The sequence below is a fragment of the Acomys minous genome (genome assembly GCF_964271855.1).
Source record: "Acomys minous genome assembly, chromosome: 3".
In the NCBI taxonomy this organism is placed as follows: Eukaryota; Metazoa; Chordata; class Mammalia; order Rodentia; family Muridae; genus Acomys; species Acomys minous.
In genome coordinates, this window is record NC_140485.1 from 40,926,666 (window position 1) to 40,948,030 (window position 21,365).

The following is a 21,365-nucleotide window of genomic DNA, read 5'->3' on the forward strand; positions in this document are numbered from 1 at the left end:
ATGAGTAATATACATGATATAAAGGCCTAGGATGTTCAAAGAGTAAAAAATATCTTACTCCCCTTACAAAAGATCTTAGCTCCAGATTCTGTATCTCTGGGGGAAGTAAGCATGATCCAGGAATCCTATTGTGTGGCAATTCTGAGTCATTTGCTTTGGGCAAGTTTCTTAATTCCTTTGAGCCTTGTTTCTCTCCGTCTATAAAATGAAAATAACAATGCCTAATTTGCTATGCTGCTGTGAAAATGTAAGCTGTCAAATACAAGCGTATGCACAAAGCACATGCTCTGAAAATCGAAGCAGAGTAACAAAGTACATGTGGCTGCAGAGCCAGACTACATACACAGCTCTGAATCCCACTTAACAGGTATGAAAGTGTGTGTCATAGTGTCAAAGCACCTGAGATGAGTAACTTAAAGGGGGAAAGGTTTCCTTTGGCTCACAATTGCAGGGGTTCAGTTCACAGTCCCTTGGTCCTGTTGCTTTGGACTTGGGTTAAGGCTAAACGTTATGGCAAGGAGCATGTGGTGGACCAAAGCTGCTCTCATAGTTGTGCTAATAGGGACTGAGAGAAGGGGCCAAGGTCCTACTATTTCAAGGATGTGCCTCCCCTGGCCTCACTTCCTCACTGCATCTCCGACAGATTGCACCACTTCCCAACAGCAACCACAGACTAGCAACGTAACCTTTAACAGAGCAAATGGCCTTTGGGACATTTCAGATTCAAACCATGCATAGTGTAAAAATCACATTAAATGGCTTAACCCTTTGCTGTTTCCTTCATCTGGAAGAAAGGGGATATAATAGTGCCTATTGCCACATATATGTGCATATGCATACAACAGGCATATTCACATGAAAATAAGAAGGTGATCTCTCTTATACACAACATATGGCACAATAATAGACATAGAGTCCACACTCTGAGAACTTATTTCCTGGCATCACTGCTTCTTGGTCCCCATTCTGCTTTCTTAAATAGCAAGAGAGTAAGAGTCCAGTCCCTTTTCCCCACAACAGTTCTCCAAGTATTTCAAAACTTCTTCTGTGGTCCTCTGTAATCGTTACGCTGGCCAAGTGGCCAGTTTATCCACTTTTCCTGTGTGTTTCAGGGAATCTAGTGACCTCTGAACCCTGGGAGCCTATCCTAGGTACAAAGACATTGGTTGGAGCCTCTATACTTCTGGTGTCAGAATTCATTGTGTGAGTTGACAGATCAATGAGCCATTCATGAAAAATAAGCACTAACCTAGACCAAGGAGATGTCCAAGTGATCGTCTCGAACTCACTTCCAATTAGTTCTCCATTTTGTTTTGCCTTACTTAATGAGTGTTTTACTGTTGTGTATGTTTGTACACCATGCCTCCGTCTGGTGACCTCTGAGACCAGAAAAAAAGGAGTCAAATACCTAGGAGCTGGAGTTCCAGGCAGTTTGTGAACTACCATGAGGGTTCTGGGAACAGAGCCTAGGTCTTCCACAAGAGCAGCAACTGCTCTGAACTACTAAGCCTCTACACAGTTAGCCTGGCCTGGTGGCACACACCTTTAATCCCAGCACTGGGGAGGCAGAGGCAGGCAGGCAGAGGCAGATCACTGTGAGTTCAAGGCTAGCCTGCTCTACAAAGTGAGCCCAGGGCAGCCAAGCCTACACAGAAGAACCCTGGGTTGTTTTTGGTTTTGTTTTGTTTTTTTTTTTAATTCTCTCCAGCCTCGAACTATACCCATTTTGTGCATGTCTCAAATGTTGTTTCTGAAGCTTAAGTATAAGCTGGACATTCAAACAAAGGAAGTATTTCACTATATAATACTGACATATTTGTGGTTTTTACCAACCCTCCCCCAAATATCAGAGTACCACTGCTTCTGCAATAGTGTGTCCATTAACAAATCTTTAGGAAACGTCCTTATCATGTGGTATGGATTTATTCTTTAGCCCATGAGCACAATAATCCTTGTGTATACTGTTAACCTCTCATTGCTGTGAAGGTGGAGTATGCCCCTTATCAAGCACTTTAACAGGATCTCAATGTATTTATCATCTCCTGTTCCACTCTAAACCCATCACGTCTCACTGATGCAATTTGCTGGTTTTATCTGCAAAACCTTCCAATGTGACATTAAGTTTTTCATTTTTAACATAAAATATTTCAGATAGCATGGAAGCTAAAATTGTATGTGTGCTATTATACCTCCAGAACTAGACATTTTGTTTGATAAAGACAAATGCAAAACCTGCAAGTACAACAATTAAAAACATAAGGAATGGGGCTGGAGAGATGGCTCTGCAGGTGAGAGCACTGACTGCTCTTCTGGAAGACCCAGGGTTCAATTCCCAGCACCTGCATGGCAGCTCATAGTTGCCTGTAATTGTAGTCCAGGGGATCCAGATGCCTTCTTCTGTCCTCCTTAGACACAAGACATGCATATGTGCCCAGATATGCATACAGGCAAAACACATATACACATAGAAACAATCTTATAATACATACATACATACATACATACATACATACATACATACATACAGGCTAGGCTAAGAATTACAGAGCTCTTAACAGTGGGAAGAACTCAGCTCAACCACACCTATCATTAGCTTCACTCACTGTCTTCAGTTTACTGTTAATTTCTTAAGGGTCTTATAGTTCTCATACTTTAGGTACTTTAGTTTGTACAAGAAAAATATCATCTCTGATGTTATGTTTGCCATTCTTTTCAATTACACATTAAAAGAAATTCAGTTCTATGTAAGCTTTGTCCACTCTGACACATCTCAACCAGCACCAATAGTAGCACATCTCACACTTTGGGAAACACTGATTGGTGCAAAGTGCCTCACTGCTCCCTGAGGAGTTACATCCTAGCTTCAGAGCTCCGGTACCTTTCTCTTTTCATCCACTTTGCTTTGGAAGTTATCAGGACCTGAAAAAATATATAGTGATTTTAAAATCATAAAATGTGGGCCAGTGAAATGGCTCAGTTAAAAGTGCTTGCTATCAGGCCTGACAACTTGAACTCAATCCATGCAACTCACGTGGCAGAAAGAGAGAAGCAACTCCTGAAAGCTGTCCTACCTGCCTACACACACACACACACACACACACACACACACACACACACACACACACACTAAATAAAACATAATGAAATTTGATGAAAAATCCAATAAATCAATCCCCTAAACTCTGTCAGCCAATAATATTTAAAGAGACCTCAGTTCTTATGAAAGTTACCATCACATGAAGACTCTCAAATTCTTAATTCATGTTATAGTGCACTAAGGGAAAGAACAACATAAAAGTTTGTTTTTTAAAATACTATTGGACACAGTAGCCTGCATTCTTAAAGATTTTAAGTCACAAGCACAAACTTGTGATTTTAAATGCGGGTCTCTGAAGAGAGGCTAAACCATGGAGTCCAGGGATGTGTGCTTTTAGTACATGTGTCCTTCCAGACACTGGGCACGTCACTTCCTCCTTTCCGTGTGTATAGAAACAGGGCCAAATCAACAGGGTTCCAGGAAAACAATCCACCATCTTCTCCCTCCCTCCTTTCCTCCTTCTTTCTCTCCCTCCCTCCTTCTCTGTTGTCTCTCTGTCTCTCTGAAACAGGGTCTAATGTAAGCCAGGCCAACCTTGAATTTGTTATGTAGGCAAGGCTAGTGCTGACTCTTGAATCTTCTTCCTCTTCGTCCCTAGTGCTAGGACTGTGGGCAAGTGACATCACGCCTGGGTGCTAAGGTCTCTTAACACATCTTCTTGTTTTGGCTTCACAGTCTGCTTCCCTGATAATGTTAACTGCAGTCCAGACCCACCCAAATAAAGACAGAATTAGGGAGACTGTGTAGAAGAGCCATGAACTGGCAACTCCAGCGTCCAGGCAGAGCTCCGAGGAGTATCTGCTGCTGCGAAGGGTGACCGAATACTAGATAGCACACAAAACCAAAGGAAAAGATGTCCACTCTAACTAAGGTGCTTCCAGATGGAGCTGTTCTCTCTTTCCTGAAACTACGAGCTGATGAAGCTTCCCTGGTTTGGCCACCACACCCGAGAACCATCACAGAGGTGAAGGAGTGTGCAGAACACAACCAGGCATATAAATACATTCCCATTTGCACCGAGGGCACCGCTCCCCTGTAACTGCTGAACCGCTGTATCAACACTGTTCTACCACCAACTAATTATAGAGAACAAAGCCCACTGCACGAGTGCATGCTGCCTCTATTTTTTTTTCTGAGTACAAAAGTACAGTGCTGACATTCAGTGCATATTAAGTGGTAACAATTTAAACTATAGAGCACTGCATTGCGATGTGAACTCACAGTTCCACAAGTGTGGTGACATTCGACACCTACTGTGTCCCATCACGACAGCTACTGTATCAACCTTGGAAGTCACTCAGATGGCACAGCATTAGGTATAAGTGACCCACCAGAAACACATTGTTCAGGGTTAAATGTCTGTCTCTACTCCAATGTGACAGCCATATCGATTAGCTTAAAATTCTAGATAATGGTCCTATGCTTGCGTAAAGGTGACATATGACACTTTCTTGGGAGTTCATTCTTCCAGGCAGTGAGCTGGTCAGATAAGTCGGTCAACGACTATTTCTTAACCACTTATTTTATGTGTGTGTCAGGAGCCATGCAGGGCAGAAGGAGACAAAGAATCTCTAAGAATTCTGCAATAGTCTACAAATTAATAATACTACTGGCAAGCATCTTGGCGATTTGGTTATTTCACAAGGACTTGTTGAGCGCCTCCTGGAGCCCACGGATTACATGAGGGGTTGTGGAGGCAGCTGTCAGGAGCACCGAGATGTGGCGTGTGAACGCAGGGTATGGGGAGCTACATGCAAGCATCACAATGGAAGACTTCTGCAGAGTGTGGGATAAAGTAGAGCACAGCGGGCACTGCCTATGTGTGGCTAGTAAGGAAAGGGCATGACCATGGGCTCAGGACCAGGGCAGTAAGTGTGTCAACGTCAGGTGCATGGGGGAGGGAGGAATGGGGAGGACAGTATCTGTCTGTTCTAAGGAGTCAGAAAGATGGGACCCAAGAACGGCCCAATGTTGGAATTTGACTTTGGATGAAAACAAACATAGAACTTTAAAAGTCAGGAAGAAATAAGGGTCATGCAGGTCTGTGGAGCTACTTAGCCTGCTGGGGACCTGTGAGTAAGGAGGTGTGGCCGGAAGAGTGTCCCTGTGACTGTGAGAAGCAGAAGTTTTGAAGCCCAAGTAAGACTGTAGGGAGACTGAGCCAGAGAGAGCTGGACTATGAAGCTGAGGCCTCACAGCTTCAAAGGGCTCCTAATCTTAGGAAAGCTGACAGACATGGCTGCACATAGGGGAAGAGAGAAAGAGAGCAAAAGAGGAAAGGTCAGCTCAGCTGTGACTACAAAAGCCAGAGACACATGGTGTCACAGGCAAGCTGAGTCAAAAGGGAAAACAGGGCTGAGAACATGAGGGAGAGGCAATAGGGAAGTGATGACATCATGCACAGAACCATCATACTCACGCTTGCACATAGCATCAAGGGGTATATATGAGCAGCCAACTAGGCAGTCTCCTGCAACCATGATCTGAATATACAGCACTCTTACAATAGCACCATGACAATGTTAATAAATGGTAGCAGTTGTATTTATTTAGATGCCGGGTACTGTGCAACACACTTGAAGAAGAAGACGAGCAATGCCATCTCTCATGTTACTGCAGTTTCTGTTAGCACTGCCAAAGCTCTGCCTGGGTTTTCCTGTTGCAGGACACCAGCAAGGTCTACCAATAAGAACACCGGGCAACCAATCTTCCCTACTCTTTTCAGTTGGCCTCTCTATCTATTTAGTCTAGTGCTTACAAACCTTAGCCCATAGACGAACTGTAGCCCAGTGACTGTTTTTGTAACATTTTACTGGCAAACAACCACATTTATTTGTTTAACTATTGTCTATGGCTGCTTTCAATACACCAGGGCAGAGTTTTATAGTTGCAACAAATACCATATGGCCTGTAAAGCCTAAAATATTTACTGTCTAGACATTTAGAGGATAGGTCCCCACATGCATCCGTGCACCCCACAGGAAAGCGAACATTCAAAAAGGCAGGGAAACCTGGCCATTAATATTGTTGCCTTCCCAAGGGAAAGGGGACAGGGACAGAGAGAGAGCTTAGGTAAGGATGCTTTTGAGGGAGGGAGCCTGGGCCCTTGGGGAGAAACAGGAAGAATCACTGTGGCATAGCTCACTGGCAGACCTTTTGTCCTGTGACAGCATTCGAATTTCTTTGGTTGATGAAACCTCTGGGACAGGCAGGGGTGACATTGAGTCTCTTGGAGGAGCAGTCTTTAGGCAGATAAGCAAAATTTGGAGAAAGCCTCTTGGGCATTTGCTATTTTCCAAGTGACTCAGCACCGAATAACCAGGATATCATATTTGGGAGTGGCATAGTCAGAGCTTCAACAGCAAAGTTTGCCGTCTCTGGATTCGGCCACTCAACAGACATTTGCATTCATTATTTTAAGATTTATTTTCTTTTTACTTATGTGGATGTGTTTGTTGTATGATATATCTAGCCAAGGAGGCCAGAAGAGGGTTGAAAATAACCTTGGATATGGAGTTATAGATGGTTGTAAGCAGTCATGTGGAAGCTGGGCTCTGATCCTAGGTTCACCACTGGAGCAGCAAGCGCTTTTAACCACTGAGCCATCTCTCCAGCCCAGCAGTCTAAGTAACAACTTGAAGTGAGAGAGCCAGGCTCCCTATTTCATAATAATGAGGCCTAATTGTCAGCATCGCTCATCTTCTGTGTCTGGGGCTTTGGGACATTGTTACCTTTAATCTTAGGAAGACTTTGGGTGCATTTGTGCACCTCTTTTGTGGTCTTCAAAATTCCTTGGTGTTCAGTCACTAATCTCGGAGGTTTGCATTTAGATCATGGCCTGTTTAAATTCATGCGCTCTTTGCTATATAGTAGTGTCCCTTGGTGGTATGGAGGAAAATGTAAGGCTTTGAAGCAGTTGTCCCTTAAGGCAGTGTTCAAGCCGCTGGGGTTACATGACCTAGTAGAGGCTGCCAGCCTTATTCTTTGACCCACTCTAAGCCTGTGCAATTTACAGAGCACTGAAAGCAATGAAAATAATTTTTGCCTGTAGATGCAAATAACCTGCATTCAGTTGAGGGTCAACTAACTCCTGCTCTAATTTTCCGTGTGTTTATAAATTAGTTTAATATGTTTTTTTAATTTCACATGAGATTGTATAACTTTCTGCCCCATCCTTTCCACGATAAGAGTTTGGCAGCATTCATCTTACATCTGTACAGGAGAGTACCACAAGGCTATTTCTGTCTTCTTGAGTCTTAACTTTCCATTTATGATTATAACAAAATAGAATTAACATGCAATGAATTATACGTGTGTGTGTGTGTGTGTGTGTGTATGTGTGCGACACTCCAGGTCACCTAGAGGATCAAGACCTGCCTGTTCACCATGGCTCTACCCTGAACAAGTGACTGCTTGTTTACAACTGTAACCTGGGCTTGCCTCTGAGGCTGAACAAAGGCATAACTGCTACACTGGGACAGTTCCCATGTGCGCCCCTCAAGCAGCATTGAAAAGTTAACCCCTGTTAACACAACAGTGTCAGAGGGGGCATCCTCGGCTACTGATGGATTAACAGCGCTGTCATCTATCTTTACAGTGATTCTTCATCGGAGAGTGAGTTTACTGTGAAAGCAAGCTCGGCCTCCTCTTGCTCACGCCATGTCCCAGCCTCCTGCTTTCTGCCTTGGGACAATGCAAGCAAAACAGGACCTCTGCAGACACTGACACCCTGATCCTGGATTTGCTAATGAACAGAACTCAGAATGGAGACTTTCTTTATAAATGACCCCGTCTTTCACATGCTGTCACAGACATTTGCTTTATCTACTATTGACGAGCGTCTTCCATGAGAAACATGAATGAAAGGAATTATTTGGAGATGGGGTATCTACACTGAAGAGGGCTTGTTTTCTTTGGCCCGCTCCATGAAAACTCAGTAGTTTAACAGCGGAGAGCCAGAGTGAAGTCTTTTTGACAAAAAAAGAAGCAGTATTTAAAATTGGAAGGGGAAGATGGAAAGGGAACAAATGGTGAAGTCTTAAGTTCAAGTTTACAAGAAGAGTTTTCCATTTGCAAGGTGACATTTCCTAAATTCGTTAAAGCCTGTATTTCTCCTTCACAATTGCATCAAGATTACTGGAGCCTAATCGTAATTATTACTCAAATATCAATTTTTTTTGCAAAATCTGAACACTAATCGTTATTACAGTTAAGACTGATCCCCCAATTAATTCAGTATCTTTCAGGAATAAAGTGTCAAACTTCATAAGCAACAGAAATGCACAAGTGAAAACCTCTGAACCCAAAGTATGGCTCAAATTCTATCCAGATCAAACAATAGCTAGCCTATATGTGTACACATACATGTATGTATATACAGTAAAACAGTACACAAATCCCTCAAGATCCGGTTTTGCTCTCAGGAAGAGCCACTTTCTTCCTGTGTCTGCTCATATGTCCTTTCTTCACTCTGTTGGTCTCATGATGGTTTGCATTCAAATCTTTCCTGTTCTACTCCACATCAGACACTTCTTGGGATAGTTTGGCTGGTGAAACGAACTGCAGCTAATCCTCAGTTGTGTGTCAACATTTGCTGAAGACTTACTAGAAAACCTTCATCCACCGTTTGTACAACTCCAACTGTACTTCCGTTTACGCTTCTTTCTATGTACTTTTGTGAATGTTAAACTCCACAAGATGCACGCCTCACATGTGCATTCTGACAAGAAGCTTATTGTAGTCTCTGCAGCCCTTCTAAGACTCGGGAATGCCAGTCATCTCGGCTAAAGCACTGCTGAGTAGATGGAAAAGGGCTTAGTTCATTCTGCCTTTTTCTACAGGAACACACACCTTCCTTGAAAGAGAGAGATGGGGAGGGGAGAGAGAGAGAGAGAGAGAGAGAGAGAGAGAGAGAGAGAGAGAGAGAGAGAGAGAGAGAGAGAGAGAGAGAGAGAGAAAGCTACTCTCACCAGGTACTGCGTGTGCTGCAGTATCGGATATCTTTCCAGGCCATCTCTGGGTTCTGCGTGGCAATAGCTTCAAGCTCTCTTCCTTGTGAAGAAGTGAGCACTAGACCGCCACCATCTATAAAGGCTGAAGTGAGTGTACTTAGCTAAAGGGCATTGCAATAATTTTTCTCTTCCATATGAGAAAGTTAGCCTTGCAAATTCTGTGGCTCACTGTCTGCTTTAAATCATCTTTTAGGGAGGGGTGGTTAAGGGAACACCTTTGAGTCTGTATTCTTCTGTACAGTCACAGTAATATAAAGATGGTGGCTCCCTTATCAAGCCCCAGAATAGTTCCCAGAAAATGGGAAAGAAGTCACTGTAGCAGGTGACGCCCCCAAACGTCCACTGTAGGGAAGCAGGCTCTGCTGAGACACTGAGTTTGGTTAGTGCTGGGCTGGGGCTCTTCTGTGGAGACAGTGGAAGTCTCCAGGGAATCTAAGATTTGGAGAGAACTGGGAAACTGTCTCTGAAAAGATTGCTCGTCCCCAGCAAGAGTCAGCCCTTGGCTCTGAAGAACGTACTGCGCCGTTCTCACATCACCACGCCAGAAGCACATCGAGAGTGCTGAATTCGTGGCCACGGGTGCAGGGGGACTAGAATATAATTTCCCTCTATTTGCTCTGACTCTCAAACGGTTACTACTAGAGTGCAGCCATTCAATACTTGCACTTATGGGGATTGCAAAAAGAGGCAGGGATTTCGGTGTGAGCTTACCAGGGTGAAGTTTTGCTGAGAGCTGATGGCAACTAGGGTTGCAGCAAAGATAGGCAGTCACTTGGTCTGAGGGGTACAGACAAGCTTACACACAGGCACATAGTCAGTCACTGTGTCTGTCTGGTGTTCCCCAGCCCCCACCTCATGCTTACACAGCTTGCAGGGCGGAAAGCAACAGTCTCTTTTCACCCTCCCCTCATTCCTGAAAGAAAGTGCCAACAGCAGCAGCCCTGTCAGGAGACTCCCTATTAGCCAGAAAGATGCATTAACTTCTCCTACCAGGCTCCTGTCTGAGTTGAGCTCTTCCTTGGTGAGAGGCAACAAATCAGGTGGATGGGTGGAGAGTACTGCAATGCTTCTGGGTGAAAGAAAGCTTTTCTACCCCAGGGGACTCAGTGTAACTTGTGGACTTGTTCTGTGCAGGCTGCGCTCCCACAGACTAGCCAGAATAACGACTTCAACCCAAGAAGAGCAAATGATTCGCTGTCTGCTGCTCACCGTCATGTTTACCATAACTATCAGTGAGGCCCCACACCCTTTGAGAACACTTCCTCATGCATAATTCTGTCCCATCTTTACCTTCTAGAACATTGTTACTATCCCACAGGGAGGCTAAGGCCAGAGGTTGAGTGACTTTCTTAAAGCCAAAGTCAACAGTAGAACTGAGTACAGGCTCCAAGCTTCTCAACTCCCAGCAATAAAAATAATAGTTGTCATCAATGGGAACTATGACCACGAGTCGGGAACTGTGCCAAATGCTTTCCTAGCATTACCTCATCTATTTGTTGCGAGAAGCCTGAAGTAGGTATTATCAATCCCATTTTACAGATGAGAGATAGTGGGCTATGAAGTTAAATAATTTCCCCAAGGTCAGAACCACCATAAAGCACAAAGCCTCAACTACATGAGGAGTCTGTCTGACTCCTAGGACTATTCCCCACTGCACTGCCTCCCTGGCTGATTCCTTCTTCTAAGCAATCCAGTGCTCAGAGGGAGAAATACAAGTTTGCATCAGATTTCAAATAAATTACTTCTAAGTACCTAAAAATTTTCTGAAAGTCTAGTTTTGACAACATTGATAATGCCAAACAGAGAATACTTTAAAAACTAAAAACTTCTATTCTTTGTCAGGTCTTTTTACTGGTCCAAATGTCATTGGCTTCCATGTTTTATTTCATTTGAAAGAAAAGCAAATGGTTTAATATAAATTCCTGCGTGAATTTTACTAGACTCCCGAGAAAATTTCATGAGCACAGTAGGTTCTGGAGACACATGGGCACAGATTTAAATTCCAAATGCACAAACTGACAACCTCTGAGATGCAGGCAAGAACAAAACCTGCTCCAGTTTTGAATTTGCATTTAGGTAAAAATACTTGCTTCCTAAGGATACTGCGGAGAAGTAATGAAAAGCCACAAAGCACAAGGCGGAGGACCACTAATTATAGGGTTATTGTTTCTCTGCTATTTCTGCCTTGGGATTGCCCTAATTTAAGCAGGGTGACGGAACCTGAATACTGTCCTTGATGAACTGCTCCACATCCAGTCTTGGTATATAAACAGACGACAAAGCACCCATCCCCTCACTGGGGGAAACCATGCTCCTTAAGTTAGCCCTATCCCTGACACTCCGTATTCTCGCCGTATACACTGTCAAATCTTCCAGGGCTGCCTCATGCTCCTGTCAAGTAGGTGTTACTTTACACACCACAATGTGTTAGTCCAGTCACTCAGAGAAAGCACAGAGGCCAGCGGTGAGCGAGTGTCCCTGTCCACAAAGGAGAGTTCCCCCAAAGTAGGAGAAATCAGGTTTTACTATTAAAAAGAAAAAAAAAGTGCTCCTCTAATTATAAAAATGTAGGCTTACTAAAGTTAGGGAGAACTTTCGTAAAATCAAGAGTACACATGTATAAAAAGCAAAGAAAGAAGAACTCGTAATTCTTCCACCCAGAAATAGCTACTAGTAACACTTTGGTATCTTTCCGTTTCCTCTTCCTTCTGTGATTTTTTTAAAAACATAATTGGGATCATTATGTGCTCAAAATGTTATATTCTAGGTTCTCTTCTTTGGTGTGTGTTTTTCCTGTTCCACTTCAATCATTATAACATCAGCATGTTGAATGTTCCCAAAGGCTCCTTGTAAACATTGGCACTGGCTGCAGAATATTGCATGTGTTGGTTTTGTCACAATTTTCTTAACCATTTCTCTCTGCTGAACTTACCCCAAAGGCATTTAAGCTGTCAAACCCAGACACGATTGCCTCTGTACATCCCGGGTGATGGGAGATGCCTATGGTCCTGAGCCAGGCCATTGAGGGAACCAGCTATGTAACTTCTGTCCTGGGATGAGAAATACCATGGCCATATTCTTCAAATGCCAACAGACCATGTATTCAGCAGTATATGAGCTTCAAATGCCAGTAGCTCTGGTCCACAATTATAGCAACTCCTCCAAGATAAATAAAATCATGCTCTTGGCAGATCTGGCCACCCACAGCGGGAACAGGGAGAATCATAAACGCCTCCCACCTTTGCAGCTGATGTTCAGTGCAAATCAGAGCCCAGATGTGAATGGCTTCTTTTCTCCTCTCCCTCCACTCAGTTTATTTCTGAAGTCACTGTTCCATCACCACTCAATACCACTGGCCATGAAGGGCACCATAAAAATCTGTTTTATGTGATGTATCACATTTGTTTTATTTTCTTTCATGGGTTAAAAGAAAAAAAAGAAGAAGAAGAAGAAGAAGAAGAAGAAGAAGAAGAAGAAGAAGAAGAAGAAGAAGAAGAAGAAGGACAAGAGTTTAGTAAAGAAAACAATAGTGAAATTGTTTATCTTCAAAGTATATAAAGCTGATGACAGCAAACACCATCAGTAGGGCCCACTCAGTTCTGGTGTTCTCAGGCATGACCATCGCTCAGGGCCAAATCTTTCCACTCACCGCTGGTGGTACAGAGAACAGAACAAATGGTAAGCTTCATTGGTATTTCCCACAGTTAAAACAAGCAAACGCTGGTAGATTGCTGCTTTAAGCAATTAGAGGTTAAGCAAAGAGAAGACAGCATTTTAAAATTTCCAGGCGCGGCACGAGAAAAGTCTGAAAGATCACCATTGCTCTTGAGAACACCAGCGTGAGAATGCAGAACTAAATGCGTCGAAGTCAAAGAATGATATAATGAAAAAGAACGGACCATGTCACAAGAAGAGCTGGGACACTTCTGATTCAAGCCTCACGACTGTCAACAGCCGCTTCAGAAAGTTCTTTGGGTATTAAATGTGGCATCTAGAATGCCAAACCCCATGCGGGATGTCAGGCAGGTATATCATAAAAAACAGGGCTTTTTGGTATTAGTGGAGACAATAGGGAAATTCTTACACCACAGGAAGTCAGCTGTCAGCAACGTCAAACCGCATGGAAGTTCAGGGAAGCAAATGACTGTAAACACAGCAAACACCAAGGGCCTGGAGGCTAAACAATTAAGACTAGTACTTCTTTTTCATTTTATGTAGGTGAATGAAGGAGGGAGAGAAGAACACCCTTCCCAAGTTATCCTGAGACAGCCTCGATTTAGAACACCAAATTTAGAACCTTCTCTGCAGTCTGTGAACATCCCAACTGCAGAGCCATCACTTCCAGCCCTGTGCCAATGAGCTCCCGGAAGCCGTGGCAGCCTGACCACTCAGCTCAGTCCAAGGCCAGGATCCTGAGCTCAATTTGACAGTCGATGGCGGCATTCAAAAAGTTCTAGTCCAAGCCTCACACAAGGAGGGGATAAACCACTCCGACCTTTCTCCCTGTTCGCCTTACTTCAGGTTAGGAAACAGACCTCAGCATTGTTTACTGAGCTGTGAGACCACAGACTTAATTCCAGAGACTACATTTATCCTTGCCTTGTTCCTTTCAGAAAAGGCTCAGATTTTAAAGCTTCTGCCTTATAGTCCCAGCATATCTACATGAGTCCTGCTACCACTGCCCAGCATGATGGCTAACATTGTCACTTGATTGTATCTGGGATCAACTAAGAGACGGACCTCTGGCACGTCTGAGAGGGTATTTCCAGGAGGAGTTAACTGAAGGAAAATTTACACTTCCTGACAGCCGCTAGATGTGCAGGCACAAGCAGAGGTGTGCCCTTGTCATTTTCAGTTCTTGCTGCCAGGCACACCTACAACATTATTGTGCTGCCAGCCTTTGTCAACATCAGCTTCGTCAGCCTTCCTACATGGACCACAGGCCAGCGGCTCTCCAGGATTCCTGCAGGCTTTCCAGTGCCAGACTGTGTCTACTGAGGCAGCCATCCTCATTGGCTGGGAAGCTCTGAGGCTTTCAGGTATTCAAGTATGTAGGCAGCCATTGCTAGACTACCCCGCCTAACACTTCGTTGTAATAAATATTTATTCTCTTGGTTCTGTTCCTCTAGAGAAGCTGGAAACAGTCAGTTCCCTGGTGTTGGAAGACTCCTTACATTTGCTACATTTAGTACTGACATCACATGCTAGCCTCTCTGACCTCAGTTCGAGCACAGAACTCCACAGATCTTATTTCAAGATGGTAGCTCAGCGACTCCCAGAGCAAACGGTCTCCATGACTCCACAACAATGCCGTGAAGCACCGACCTGCCTCTCTTGCCATTTTTCTAGATGCCAGTGTCTATGACAGCAGCGTCATCATCGACTCCACACAGTAACCTGTTCTGACTCAGATATGAGTTATCTGCACATGATGGGCTTCGCTTTTGTCTCCCCCTCCCCCATAGAAACTATTTCTCAAGCCAGTTACATCCATGACCCATCCCCCATGAGAACCTAACTACTCCAAACCTACTGTGAGCTATGGGAGCCATCCCAACCCATTCAGAACGCTAGAACCAGGAAGCATTCTACCTTCTAGGGACAAAGTTTACCTTTCATAGAAAATAAAATGGGAGTCAGATATTGGAATTAAAAGTGAATCAACAGCAATACTGATACTAGAAGCTCGAGACAGTTGCTTAGGCCAGTGTTCATAGTTTTGTGACATATATATGTTTATGATTCGAAGCAGAACACCCTTGACCGGCTCTTCCAGAATCTCAAGTGCTTTATTCCAGCCTGCCACAGGCCAGGCTACTCTTCACCTCTGTACCAGCCTGACCCTTGAGACATTCCTTTCATGAGGCTTCCAAAATACCTCAAGGTTGGGAAAGAGCTTTTCTTTTTGATATTTTTTTTTCTTCTCAGTTTGGGTGTTTAGGTGAATAAAATAACAGTTTTAAGTGGCCCCTCTATAATCCATGACCTATGAGTATATGACTGTGATGTTTCCATGGGGACTTCCGTACTGCATTCTCATCCAATCCGTACAACTTTTTCCAAGTCCAGCATCTGATGTAAGGAGAGCTACATAACTTTGTCCCGATCACTTAGAATGCTTAAAGTTATAAGGAGCCTTGGGGACCACTGGCTCCAGCCAACACTGGCCTCATTTTACAAAGAAGGGAGTTGAAGCCTAAGCTACCTGCTGACTCCACATTCAACATGATTTCTCCATGCCTCCTTACACCGAGTCCCTCCATATTTGTGTTTCAAGTTGAAGAAGTCATCTTCGGACAGGCTTCTCCACAAATCTGCTTGCAAGTCTGGGTTATACTTCCTTTACATTTCCTTGTGACCTCAGGTCCACATGGTTTTATCATATGCTTCGCTTTGGAAAAGAAAATAGTGAAAATCCACATCTTTAATCTATATCAAGGACTCCCTGGGAGACTAGCAGGACCCAAAACCAACAACAAACTTCAGCAAAAAGAAAAACTATGAAATCCAGGTCACTCTGAACAGCTCCCTTCACTTGGTTCTCTCATCTAGAAAAAGGAACTACCATTGTACCTTTTTGGTACACAGGTACCATTGTACCCCACTACAAGTGGGGACAATTTATGTTATTATATTAGGATAACTAGAACATGGCTAACACAAAAAAGGGATAGACATTTCATCATCATCACCACCATCACCAACATGGTCTCTGTGAGGTTTGCTTCCTCTCAGTTGGTCTGCCTCTTTTGAGCTGTTTCCTTTGTCGAACTTAGGCTATATGTATGCACTGTAGTTCAAAAAGGTTAAGATATCCTGAAGGGAAGAGAAGAGGCCATGTTTAACTAGCATAAAATAATAATATGATGAAAAACAACCAAAAGAGTAGGCATTAGACACACAAATCATCTGTGGGCAGCGCATTGAACAACTCTGCCCACAATGAATTTAGGAGGTTCTCATTCCAATTTGTTAAAAAAAAGTTCCAGACTTGCAATTTGTTTGCCTGGCACTATATCAGGAATTCAATAACAATGAGTGAATGAGTAAAAGAAGGACTATACCAAACATGCCTATCTAAATGGAATACTTGAGTTCCATTCTATTTACAAGGCTATGATAAGATTTTTGAACATATCTACTTTAACTAGAGGTATCAATTCCAACCTCTTTCTAGGAGACAATGCACAATTTGTATAAGATAAAAATCAAATATCCATTTAGAATTGTGTTTATTCATGGATGCTGATATCCCAAAAGCAGCTACACAGTCAAGACATTATTATTAGCTTCCAATACAATATACAATGCTATGATTCATGTTCTTTGAAAATGCTATTTTCTGGTTATTATGGGGTATAATATACATAGCCAGATAGTATACTATGGTGGCTAGTTTCCTAGTTTTGTTGTTGTTGTTTGGGCTTGTTGTTGTTGTTTTTGTTTAAATAGTGCTCATTAAATAACTTGCCTGTGAGCATTTCAAATATCTTTTCTTGATGCTCTTAAAAACGAAATACACAACTATCTGCCTCTAAGCTATCAGACGCTATTTGCCATGTATAAAGGATCATTGGGGTCAACTTTTAGAGCGGCTTTCTAGTAGTCAGTCCAATACCTTTGTGAGCAAGTGGAAAGCTGCTATGACAATACGCATAAGAAAGCTTTCCATGATGGGTCCAATCCAAGGCATTTAGCCTGGTGAGTCTAAAGACCCTTGTGCCCAGAGGGAAAAAGTGAAGTGTGAAAACTTACTCATGAGATTTATTGCTGTATGCACCTTGCCAGGACCCGAGCCATTTGAATGATGATGAGTGAAGATGATTTCTGGGGCTGAGGAACACGGAAGAAGACTCTGTATGTGTCACATAAACTTTCTCTCCATACCTAATTCTCTCTCATAGAGCTGATTTTCGCTCTCTTGGCTGCCTGAGTACTGTAGGAATAACTCACCCAACGGAACAAACACAAAAGACCCAGACACAGGCATGGGACCTACCTTGTTAACTGTTTCACTTATTCTGTTAAATGTACTTTTAAAAGGAGAAAAATCTAGCTCTGTGATAAAGACTCAAGCCAACAGCTGCGACGTGACAGAGACACAATGGCACAATGCAGCCCAGGGAGTACTCTGAGACTTTTAGGAAGCTCAATTCAAGTCATACATATAGGGCCTTTGTGACACTTACACTAATAATTTCAGTACTAGCCAGGTGATACGATGAAGTTGAACGTCAGCTTCTTAAAGAAAGAGTAGGGGAAAGTAAGACATACTCAAGGGTGGGTACTGGCTCCTCAAGAGACAGGCAAAATGACTGTTAAACACCAGTTATATACACCATTTTGGTGGCTGTCAAGTCACACGTCAGAAGTTGCTAAGAACCCTTTTTTTCCCTTTGCATGTGAAGTGGTGCTGGGGATCCCTTCGATGGAATTATAATCGGATAAGGTGGGAGCAGCAGTCACCAGGGCTTCACAAGGGGGTCAGTCTACGCTTTCTGCCTGTAAGTGGAGTTTCTGGAGATCCCTAGAAAATTCCAGGTTTATGGCTGGAAGACACCAGGACCTTAAACAGTTGCTCTTTGCACTGTAGTTCTGGCTGCTTTGTTGGTTTCTTTGAGGCTTCAACTAGATTCTCGGGTGAGCGGTTCCACTTCCATCTTCTGCCTTCTCTACCCTGCCTTAGTCTCAGGTCATCTCTCAGAAGGCACAGGAAATGGGGTGCTTTGCTCCCAGTATTCAAAAACTGCTGTGGGCCCCCCTTTTTTTGTCTTTTCTTTCTTTAGTCCCTTTCTCCTCTCTTTCTCTCCCTCCTTCCCTCCCTCCTTCCCTCTCTCCCTTCTTTTTTCTTTCTTTTTATTTCATGGCTTGGGAAGACTCCAAATTTGGAGGAAAAGAAGAAGAAGAAAGAAGAAAGCAGAAGAATGCTTCACAGTCAGAAGCAATTCTTTTCAGAGTGAGCAAACCTGGTCTCCTTCACTGGGCCAATTACAGCCCAGAGTCAGATCCGGTTTCAAAGCGCAGCTGCTCATTTGAAGCTGGATAAGCATAGTTAATTTTTTCAATGAGAAAATGGTGATGAATGGAATATAAAATAAAGCTATCTGTAAAGCTAGACAAAAAAAGAAATGTTTTAACTCAAGAAGGCCATCAATTCGGAAACACTATCCAGAGAAATTTTTTTTTCAAATCAGAGAGCAATGCTCAGGAAATCCTAAGTGACTACAAGTGAAATAAAAGTCACAGCAGACAGGCAGGTAACTCTATACTCCAGAAGATCCAGCCGCGAAGGGCTTTATGGGAGGTACTGGAACTTCAACCCATGCAGTTATCTCCTTTATGAACCGCTTGGCAATTGGAAAACTGTCTTTTTTGTGCATTAAAAAAACATACAGAGCAACAATATTTAAATTATTATGACCTTTTAACATTATCTTACCAAGTGCAACAAACAAAACGATCCTTCAACTACACTCCAAACTGGTCACACAAGTATGTTTGCTTTGTAGGAATTTATAGTCTAGAACACATTTAACTTGAAGACTTTCTATTTGCACGTTATGTTTCAATTAAGAGTTTACTAATTAAAGAGACACCATACTCAGTCTTCCTCTTCTCTATTAAATGTATTTCTCATGGATAGACTTTTTTTTTTTTCATTAAACTGAATCACTGAATCCTGTTGAAAATAAGTGAAGGGAAAAGCTAAGTTTTCTTTTCACATAAGATCAAATCTTCCATTCTGACAGGAGAAATAACCAACTAAATAAAACTCACCTTACTCTAAAGGTGTAGTTTTCATCCCCGACACTCTACCCTTCCGAGTTCTCTGACCTGTTTGACCCACCTGAAGAAGTATCTTTTTAACACTGCTCCCAAAGCCAAAGATGGTTCTCACCTCCGAGGGTCTGTGCTTTGCTGGGGTCAGCTGTAACTGGCTTATCTTTGAACATGGTCTTCATGCTCAGCTGGGTTTTATCAGTCATGTGCCTAATAAAGAGGTTTTGTGGGCAACCACACCTAAGCCCATGAATTACAAAAACCTTCAAAGGACATGGGGGAACAAGCCAGTGAAATCAGCACTCGGGCGCTGAGGCAAGAGGATCACAACTTCGAAGCCAAGCTGAACTATCTATATAATAGACTGCATCTTAAAAGAAGAAAGGAAAGAAGGAGAAGTTAGGGAAAGGAAATCAGACATGCTCACTTGTTACTGGGACTTTTGAAGTCACTATTAATTTTTATTATGTTAATTGTTTGAAGGAAAAATGTGAAGAAATCTCAAAATGCAGTCCAAGTCACAGGCTTTAAGGATATCTTTTAGACAACTAGGAAAATGTGATTTCAAAATGTTACCAAAAATATGGTAATTGATTCAAGTTGGATTGTTTTTTTTTTTTAATCATATAAACTACTTTCCATAGCCAACTGCCTGAAGAGCTTCAAATTGCTTTATAGCCCCCAACCAACAGTGACTGGCATTTACTCTTAGTAAGCAGTTGTCACTAGCGACAGAAAGTGATTAGCAATCGCTCGCTACACGACAGGACATGAGACGAGATAGTCTTAAAACTCCCATTTACCCCCTACTGAACCAATATCTTAGCTCATTCTAGAGGACTCCAATGAGAATTTCTCTCCTAACCAGCGTAAGGGAAAATACGACCGTGGCTCTGAAGAACACAACAAATTTGGTCACAAAGGAAAATGAAAGGCAAGCTCCCTAATACTAACTCGAGACACTTTAGTTGGAGAAAAACAGCCTGTATCCCATAACATTTTATGATACCAAATGAGATGCAGGCGATGTAATTTCACTTATGTGATTCACTTACAAGCAATGCAAATGCAATCTTGCTGATTACATTTAAAACAAAGGCCTGAATTTGCGTATTTATAGAGCAGACCCATAGTCATGCAAAAATCAGGCCTCCCCCCCACCCCCCACCCCACCCCATCACTACCACCCAGTGTAGAACAAAAAGAAAACAATCCAGCTGAGGACCTTTTCATCTGTGCAGAAAGAAAAATGATGGTAAGGTGAATCAGGGTTGGCCCAATGTGCTTAATAATGTGGCTCCCAGGTGCCCTCAATAAAAGGCGAGGTCAACTATGCAAGTGATCACTAGCTGCGGTGTGCGGTCCAAAGGCAGACACTGGCCCATGCTTATTTTGTTTTTCAGGTGGCTAAACACATAGTTCAGTAAGCACAAGTGTGTCTGATGCAAAACCTTCATTTCTCTGGGTGGGTGTACACACGTACACACACACACACACACACACACACACACACACACACACACTTCTATAGATATAATATCATGTGTAATTTTTATAGTGAAGTGAAGACAGCTGTGACAAATATATTCACTAGTTGGGTGCCTCACAGGAAATATTTTAAGAACTCTGTCTAGTAAGTTGGATCTTGCGCACTCCAGGGATACTATTTTCAACCATCACCCAAAAACTGAGAGCTTTTTATAATTTTTCTATTATAAAGCTCAACAATCAAGCTCAATGTGCTGTTCAGTCATATCAACTACATGTGAAAGTCACCACATGTGAAAGTGGTGCCTTCTCTGATCTCCCCAGAAGAGCACAAGAGCCGGCAGAAATCTTCCATTTCCTATGACGCTCTGGTCTTAAAGACAAAACAGATACTATTGGATTGCCCCCTCTCCCCACCTCCCACAGCCAGCAAACCAATATCCAGCTACCAGCCACAATACTCACAACTTAGGCATCTGGCTCAGGCCCGACTGACAGCTAGACCGGCAGCATCCTAGGCAAAGGGGACCACTGCCAAGCCAACTTGGGCCCAGCTGCAGCTGTAACATGAAAAAGTTTCATGTGATGCCTCCCACCTGCCACAATACATTTTCCAAGAAGGAAATTGCCTGTGTCTAAAAATGTTACCCAGAGAAGGGGTGGCCACAGCGTTTTTCAAACCCCAGTGAGGGTGACACACTTCAGTAATCTACAAGGGATGCCAAAAGCAGCTATGGAGAGAAATAATTTTCTGAGCAATGGCACCACTTCTTTCTGGCTAGAGACATCACTCCAAACAATAACATCTGGGAATGTCTCAACAGAGAAGGTACTTTCATGTTACCCTAGATCTTAGGCTATGCCACCCCTACATAGGTCTCAAAACAATATGCAAAGTGAATTATATAAAATGTACTGGGTTGACACATTCAACCTTCTATCCTCATGTCTCCAAACAGAAAGACCTAGAAACACGAAGGTTTGCTCAT

The 21,365-nt window shown here is 42.9% G+C and overlaps 1 protein-coding gene across 4 annotated transcripts in view; it reads right to left on the minus strand.

The window, feature by feature from the left end:
• Positions 1 to 21,365, minus strand: part of MPPED2 (metallophosphoesterase domain containing 2) — a 172,000-nt gene that overhangs the window by 124,765 nt on the left and 25,870 nt on the right. Inside the window, exon 1 of one of the 4 annotated variants that reach the window (XM_084774622.1) lies at positions 14,434 to 14,670. The exons of the other annotated variants lie outside the window; for them this stretch is intronic. The gene's annotated coding sequence lies outside the window, so the exon portion shown is untranslated. Of the gene's footprint in view, positions 1 to 14,433; positions 14,671 to 21,365 lie in introns of those variants that run through there. 4 annotated transcript variants of the gene reach the window in all.